This window comes from Papaver somniferum, chromosome 1, assembly GCF_003573695.1.
Source record: "Papaver somniferum cultivar HN1 chromosome 1, ASM357369v1, whole genome shotgun sequence".
In the NCBI taxonomy this organism is placed as follows: domain Eukaryota; kingdom Viridiplantae; phylum Streptophyta; class Magnoliopsida; order Ranunculales; family Papaveraceae; genus Papaver; species Papaver somniferum.
This window is the reverse complement of record NC_039358.1, coordinates 229,860,718-229,869,146: the sequence shown is the minus strand read 5'-3', so window position 1 is coordinate 229,869,146 and position 8,429 is coordinate 229,860,718. Positions and strand designations below refer to the sequence as shown.

General features: G+C 39.7%; 1 long non-coding RNA gene across 1 annotated transcript; it reads right to left on the bottom strand.

Moving 5' to 3' along the window:
- Positions 1 to 6,240: 6,240 nt before the first annotated feature.
- LOC113338106 lies at positions 6,241 to 7,023 on the bottom strand. Its single transcript, XR_003354601.1, has 3 exons — positions 6,739 to 7,023; positions 6,568 to 6,631; positions 6,241 to 6,452 (listed from the first exon to the last, which is right to left on the bottom strand). It is a non-coding gene; the product is annotated as an uncharacterized LOC113338106 (long non-coding RNA).
- Positions 7,024 to 8,429: the final 1,406 nt, after the last annotated feature.

Sequence of the window (8,429 nt, the reverse complement as noted above, 5' to 3'; positions counted from 1 at the left end):
TTTATAGGATCGGAATTGAAGCCAGGTATTCCTTGATTTTTTGGAAGGCTTCTTCACACTCTCTGGTCCATTCAAGCTTACTCCCTTTTTTGAGAATATTGAAAAAATGTTTGCATTTGTCCGAGGATCGGGCAATAAATCTTCCCAAGGCTGCTAAGGATCCATTGAGCTTTTGCACTTCTTTCAAATTCTTCGGAGATGGCATTTACACTATGGCCTGAATCTTTGCGGGGTCTACCTCAATGCCCCTTTTTGTTACCAGGTATCCGAGAAATTTCCCTGAGGTGACACCGAAGGTGCACTTTTCTGGATTTACTTTCATGTGATGTTTTCTCATTGCTTCAAAAATATCTCTCAGATCTTGGTGGTGATCTTTGCGCAGCCTGCTTTTGACGAGCATGTCGTCAACGTAGACTTCCAGGGTACTACCAATCCATGGATTGAAGATATCATCGACCATTCTTTGGTAAGTTGCCCCTGTGTTTCGAAGTCCGAAGGGCATTCTTGTGTAGCAATAAAGGCCGTGCAGGGTGTAGAATGTTGTGTGTTGTTGATCTTCTTCTGCCAAGGCTACTTGGTTGTAACCAGAATATCCATCCATGAATGATATCTCTTCGTACCCTTCCACTGCTTCAACCAGTTGATTTATGCTCGGTAGTGGATAGCTGTCTTTTGGACATGCTTTGTTGAGTTTAGTAAAGTCGATGCATATTCTAAACCCTCCGTTCTTTTTGGAAACGATGACCATGTTCGAAATCCATGTTGGGTACTTGACTTCCTTGATGAAGCCTGCTTCTAGCAATTTTCGGAGCTAGAACCAGTTAATCTTCGAATTGTTTTCTTAGCCTCTTTCCTATCTGCGCTGTAAGTGAGGGTCCTACGGCTCAGGAACATGAAACGGTGTTGATTGTGCGGTTTCCCTCTGGTAGTTGGACTTGCTTGCTTCGTTTGGATCTATCCTCGGTGACTTCTTTTTGTATGTATTGCTTGAGTTCGTCAGCATCAATCAACTTTTGGATCATTATTTTGAGGTTTTTGCATTTCTCGATCTGGTGACCATTGAAGCAATGATACTCGCAGTAATCTTTTGACTTCTCGGTCCTTAGGGGCTGTTTTCCCTTAGACCATGGCTACTCCAAATTTTCCCGTCCCTTGATCTCTCGTAAGATCCGAGCGTAGCTAGCATTGATCTTTGTATAGACTTGATCTTTGAATTTTTGATCGTCTTTTTGTCGATCATCTCTTCGTCCCTTCCTATCTCCGTGCGGTCGTTCCACTGAACTATTCCTTTTAGCCCCGCTGGTTTGTTCTGCGGAATTGGTACGGTGAGACCTTTGCGTTTGTGCCCTCGGGTTCTCACGCTTGATTTCTTCAAGACGAGCATGCTTCTCAATAATTATTCGAAGATCTCCTTCGGTCTTAAGTACGCTTCCGTGGATCTCAACAAACAATGGACTTATTCGGTCCAATCCCCATTTGTAGCAGTTGATGCTCATTACGGGATCTACACTCCCTATAGCTTGGAAGATCTTTTTCCATCTGTTGGTGTAGTCCCTTGTATTCTCCTTGTAACCAATTTTCAGCGAAAAGAGTTTATCCATTCCGGTGTTGACAACTTTGTTGTACATGTAGGTTCTAAAGAATTTCTCTGCGAGTTGATCGTAGGAATTGATGGAGTCAGGCGGCAAGTTTTCAAACCAAGACAAAGCCGACCCCTTCAGACTTGATGGGAAATACCTATTGAGGACAGCGTCGTTTTGACTCCATCGGGCTAAGATACGGTTATAATACCGGATATGTGCCACGAGATCGCTGGACCCGTCATAGCATTCGAAAGTTGGGATAGGGCACTTCAGCGGAATGGGGGTGTTCGCCAGGCGATGAGTTAGGGGCGTGGAGTTAGCCTCTCTCATCACCTCTTCTAGCCTTCCTCTGCCTTGTCTGGTTTTTAGATGCCTGATCTCAATCATCATCTCATCACGCAGCTCTTCCATTGCGCGGTGATGTCCCACGTTCTCATACTCAGTTGAGTGTTTTCTTCTTCGATCCTCACTGTCGTAATAATATGAGTCTTCGGCGGCATAATCCGGATCAGATGCACTGCTTCCCCTAGCGGCGTTTGCTAGGATGATTCTTCGGTCTCGATTAGGTTCTGGTGCCTTAGAGTTTGCTTCATCAAGTTGTTGGCTGGTCTTCGTGCTTTGGGAAATCCGGTCTTTTAAGTCTTGATTTTCTATAGCCAGCAGAGCTACGGCATCTGCGTAGACCTGCTGGCTCTTCTTCAATTCTTCGAGCTCAGCCATCAGTCGATGGGACTGGTTAGATCCCTGATTGGGAGTTCCTGCTTGTACCCCTACAGCCATGGTGCCCCCTTCATCTACTGTGTGTATTAAGGGTGGTAGAGGATCATCTTCGATTGTTGGTATCTCCAAGTTTGGTCCCGTCGGTTGAGTATCCACCTGCGGTGCTACAACCGTTGGTATAGTTTGATTCTGACCGTTCGTTGACGGCATTTCGAAGGCTGGAGGGTGTGCGGGCTGATGTGTCATAGATTCTGCCACCCCTTCTCTTTGTTGATGGACTTGGTTCGTTGCCAAAGTTTTGTTAGTTTCTGCAGCCTTGAGGGCCGCAGCAGCCGCACTGCTCTTTGTTTCTGCTACTTTGAGAGTCGCGGCTGCAATGGAGTTAGTGTTCATAGGTGAGGTGATTTCCGCAGTATCCTGCCTCTGATTAGCCGTCTTAGCTTTGTCTCCTTTCTGCTTACTTCGGGTCATGACCGGGTTAGTCCTCGGTGTTTCCTTTGATGAGGCTTTGGTTTTTCCTGCCTCTTGTGTCTTTTCCATCTTGGGTCCTTTTGCATAGGGGAATTTCAAACAAAGAGACCCAGAAATATCCGCGTGGATCGGGTTAGTTTTATTCGTGTTCGTCAAATTATGGAATAAAAACTGTTTACCTTAAGAAAGAAGAGAGTTGCCCGAGGGCCTTAATAAAAGAAAAAAAAGAAAAAATTCAACCGTCTTGTTTTCGAAGTACAGATCCTTTAATAAACGATCATGGATCTATATCCGTAGTGAAGATAAAAATAGGAAATCTATTGAAAATGCAAATCCGCAGTGAATACCCGTGAATCTAATTATTAAGTCTTTTAACCAGTTTAAAATACACCGAACGTGCAGATCTATGATAGATAGTCGTGGATTTGTCTGTTTTGAAATGATGTTCTTGAAGATAAAGACAGTAAATCCAGAATAAAAAAGGTCTTGAAAGCACGCTGAAGCCTTAGTATTAATTGGTCAATAAACAGATAAGTGCTGCTAAAAATAATAGAGAAAATCCATAGTGCGCGTTTAAGGTGAAATTACAGGATAAGATAAATCTTTTATTGGGACAAAGTCCTTGTTTCTAGCGCCAGATTGTGAACACATAAATCACGAGGGAATCCACATGTTCACAAACAATGTTCGCACATACAAAAAACTCTTGACTTAAATGACACATGCATATAATGGATGATACTATCGATTCATCGACTCAAAGCCTTCGGGCTCATCACCGCCTAGTCGAGTAATATAAGGAGTAAGAATACAAACACGAACATAAATACGAAACATAAGGGATATATGATGAATATAAAAGTGCTGAAATATAAATAAGATGGAGATTTACGTGGTTCGGCACTTAGGCCTACATCCACGGGGGTTGGTTTTTCACTATGTATTGAACGGTTACAAAGATAGTCGAATGACTTTAGAGTGTACATAGGTCTGCGGAGATAAAGGATATACTTACTCTTCCTATTTCTCTCTCTCCTATCTTTTCCTCTAATTGCTCTAACTTGGTCGACCCCTTTCTCTCTTGGTGGAGAGGGGTATTTATAGGGTTGGATCGTGGGGCCTACTTCTGAGAGCCGTTGCAACCTTATCTTCTTGTGCTTTGTGTCCATCACGCAGAGGTCTTCGTCCTTTACGATGCCCCCTGCGTTCCATGCTTGATCACGAAGGGTTGTCCTCGTTCGTTCCATGGGTTGATTGACACGTACACTGCTCAGAGTGTTTAATGCGGGTAGTTGAGACGTTTTCTCGTGTCAGACAAGTGTCTTCTGCCCCTGTCACATCCGTGTCAGTCAGATTTCTCCTCGCCGTTGATCTTGGCTCTTTCTGGGAATAAGATAAATTAGATCTTTGGGAGCTATTTGGTGCTCCACAGTAACATCATACTTCGGTACACCTTAATTTTCTGTCATCGGATTATCTGGACAAAGATCTGATGTTGATGGGATATGTTTCTTGATTGTAAGCGTGTCTCATCATGTTTTGATGGCTTAATTCACATGCCTTCCACGTGTTTTTTCATAAACACGTGGCTGATGGTGAAACATGTACACACAAACCTGATCAATAGTATTATTCCACCATACGGGCAACTATTGGAGGTCCGCATTCTTAATGTTACTTCTGCATATACGATTGATTTTAAACCGACAGATGATTAAACTCTTCCTCCACTGTTCAATGCCCCTGAAGGGTTTACTGTCGGTGATGCATTAGTTCAAGGAACCAATTCAAATGACGGTAATTCAGATATCTTTTTTTCTGCAAATCTTAATCACGCTAGAAACTGATATAAGCAAGTTTCTAATTTCGTGTTTATCTGTTTATTAGTAAAAGCATTGGTTTTATTGCAAAAGACTTACATTCAACTTCAATATTGGAGTGGTGATCCTTGTTTACCTTCACTGCTATACAATTGGGAATGGATTGAATGTAGTTATGATACTGATTCTCCTCGGGTTACTGCACTGTAAGGATTATTTCTACACACTTGTTTATTAGCTGCTTCTTGTTTTTGGAGCTTCTTACATTCATATGATGGTTGTTTTACAGGTATCTCAGTGGCTATGAACTAACAGGCATTTTACCAGATTGTAGTGCAATGGATGCTCTTGAAACCATGTGAGTTTTCATGAAAATGTTAGCTGCAGTAAAATGAATTCTTTTTTTTTTAATTATTTTCATTTTACGAGTGGCAGAAACTTAAGCAATAACAGTTTGAAGCAAGCAATTCCTGAGTTTCTTGGCTCCTTCCCTAAACTAAAAATACTGCAAGTTCGAAGGGTTCTTGACTTCTTGCATCATTTTCCTTTTTTTTTTTTTGTACAAAATTGATTTTTCTTGTACTAAATGATAAACCATAATTAATTAATTATGAATTTTCGTAGAAATTTGGAGGATAAAGATTTTTCTGGAACAATACCTTCTTCGTTATCAAACAACATCGACTTGAAGTTGTAGTAAGTTTACTCTGTTTTTGGTTTAGTCGTTTAATTACCTATTATTTTAATTGAGTATTTAGATTTTTGACGAATTTTTTTTCCACAGTGTTTACGGTAATCCAAATTTGTGCACAAGCCTAACTAAAACTGCATGCAAAACTGGCGCTGGTAATACAGGCCCAGAATCAAGATTTCCTCCTCTAGGCACCGGAAATACTGGCACTGGATCAAGAACAAGCAAAGGAAAAAGCTCTAGAAAATCATCACAACCAATAATCATACTCTTGATTATGTGTTTTGGATTATTACTATGAACAGTTTGATTACGATCAAAGTGACGCAGCGGCGTGAAATACATCGGTGGTGAACGGCCTCTTCCATTTTGTGTTATGTTGTTCGATCGAGCATGAGGTCATATTCCTTAATTGTAGTAAATTAATATTATGTGTTATGCTGCATGGTGTTGTTTTCTTGCCGGTTGGTTATCAATAAAACACATGAATCCTATTAGTAGTAAATCCATAACCCCTTATCTAGAGCTGGCAAACGGGCGGGCCGGGACTGGCTTGTTACGGGTTACACGGGTTCGGGTTAATACGGGCCAAAACCCGCGGGTTGATATTCTTCACGGGTAGTCATTTCTTCAACCCGTGCCCGTAACGGGTAAAGCTTGCGGGTTCACGGGTTACCCGGCTTGTTAGATTAAAAATCAAATCAAATTTTAATTAAGTTAATTTAGGACAAATTACAAAGATCAAACACAAGTATTACAATAAGCAAACACAAATCCTTCCAAATCCTTCCCTATAACACCTAACATACATCTAATCAGTCCATTTTCATAACTCCATATCCTGCTTTTCAAACTCAATCTTAACTCCATATCCTGCTTTTTGATCTTCCTGCTTTTTATAGGCCTGAGATGAACATCCCGGATCATAACTCAATATCCTGCTTTTTGATCTTCCTTAAAATAACCACTCACATGCAGAAGAACCATGTCTCTACTCTTAATAGTCTCCTCTATCCAGACTTGATCTAAATAACCCACAGAGTCCCCAATTTTAAACCAAAATTTCACAAATTCCTTCACTGCATCAGTAAGATCTTCTCGTAGATCAATATTAGAAATAATCGATTGAAGAAGATAGTTACCAATTAGTTGTTTACCACGTTGTACCTGCAAAAAATATGAATACATGACTAGGCCAAATTTTCCATAAATGGTGAAGCAAAAGATGAAGCAATTCAGGAACATCTAACATTAACTGAATAGATAAAATAAGATTGCTTACGAGATGGGGTGTTTCTTTCTTCCCTACAACCATCTGATTTTTGTTAGCATCATCAAAGTGATTACTGTACAGAAGAACAAGTAACAAGAATTACAAACTGACACACACTAAAACATTGCTCTGCTAAAATAAAATTAGAACTTTTAATACACACATTGATAATTACAATACCTCCTGGATTCGAATTAATGACCAGATATGAAACATCTTGAAATTTCCCACAGAAGTATATTTCCTCATCACTACCAACAACCATACTTCGATCTATATTTCCTCAATTTCAAACTCAATCTTAACCACAGAGAAAACCCAACTTTTTTCCTTTTTAATTCACAACTTCTTCATCATCTTCTTTTTACTTAATTAACATCAGTAACACTATTATTAACACCAACGAAACCTTTCCCCTCAACTCTCGGTCTCAATCTCTCACTATCATTTCTAATTCTCCACCAGCCGAAGAACACAGAAGAAGAGAACGAGCAGAAGAGGCAGAAGAAAAAAAGAGAATGATGTTTTAGGTTTAGCATTTCCTTTTTATACCTTAAACGTAAGGATATGATTAGCCCTAGATAATCCGACGGTTATGATTAAATATAACTTATTATAAGCAATTTAGACGGGTTTACGGGTTGTACCCGCGGGTTCACGGGCCGGGACGGGTTAACCCGTTTACTCACAAGCCGACATTTCTCCAACCCGAACCCGGCTTGTTTTGGAACCAGCCGAGCCGGGTTCGGGTTTTCACGGGCCGGGCACGGGTTAACTCGCGGGTTTTGGCTTGTTTGCCAGCTCTACCCTTATCCAACTGTTTTCAATAATCCCTAAAGTGCCCCCAATTTGATTAGTGTGAATTATGGTGATTAATAATTAGTATATAGATTAAGATTAATCATTCGACTAATTTTATTTCATCAAATTTGTTTTTGCATCAATTTTTTTTTTCTTTTTTTTTGGATTGAGGAAGATGATTTTGAAATAAAAAAATTTACACTTTCTGAAATTTTTTAAAATACTCAGGAGGACTATATACTTGATTCCTAACAATAATTTTGCTGATTCAATACCGATAAAAATCAGAAACAATCTGGATTTTTTTTAGTTCCGGTTGAGAAATATTGTCGACCCAGCCGCGAATTATAATCTACGGCTCGGAACTGAAGATTTCCCAGCCGTAAATTACTTCCGCGGCTGGGTCGACAAGAACTCCCAACCGATTTTTTTTCTACTATTTTCTGTAAGTATCAGAAATAGTTACGGCTAGGTTTTCCAAGCCGAAAATTCAAGTTACGACTTGGGAACCTAGCCGAAAGTAAGCATTTTCGGCGAGAAAAACCTAACCGAAATTAGATCCCTATTTATATTTTTTTATGTGATTATCAGAATAGCTTACTGCTAGGAAAATCTAGCCGTAGACACTCTTTTACGGTTGGGTCAACGGTTGGGAAATATGTATTTTCCCACCGTACAAGTAGGTTCAGGGTCAACGGTTGTGAAATATGTATTTTCCCAACCGTAATACAAGATTCACGGTTGGGAAAGTGTGAACTTCCAGCCGTTATACAGTTTCATAAACTTTTTTTTCTCAAATTAATCGAATCGAATTTTTAAGTCAATCAAAAGTAAAAATAAATGGTAGATTTTCTTAATTTTGTTTTTTTTCTATCATCTCTATACGTAATGGAGAAGATGATGAAGAAGGAGAGAGAAAGAAAAATAATAGATTTTGTTTTTTTATGATCATCATCTTCATCACGATGCAATGAAGAATCACGGTGTGATAAAAAAAATAGAAGAGAGAAAGAAAAATTATAGATTTAAATTTCTTGATGATCACGATTTCATCATGATGAAATTATGAT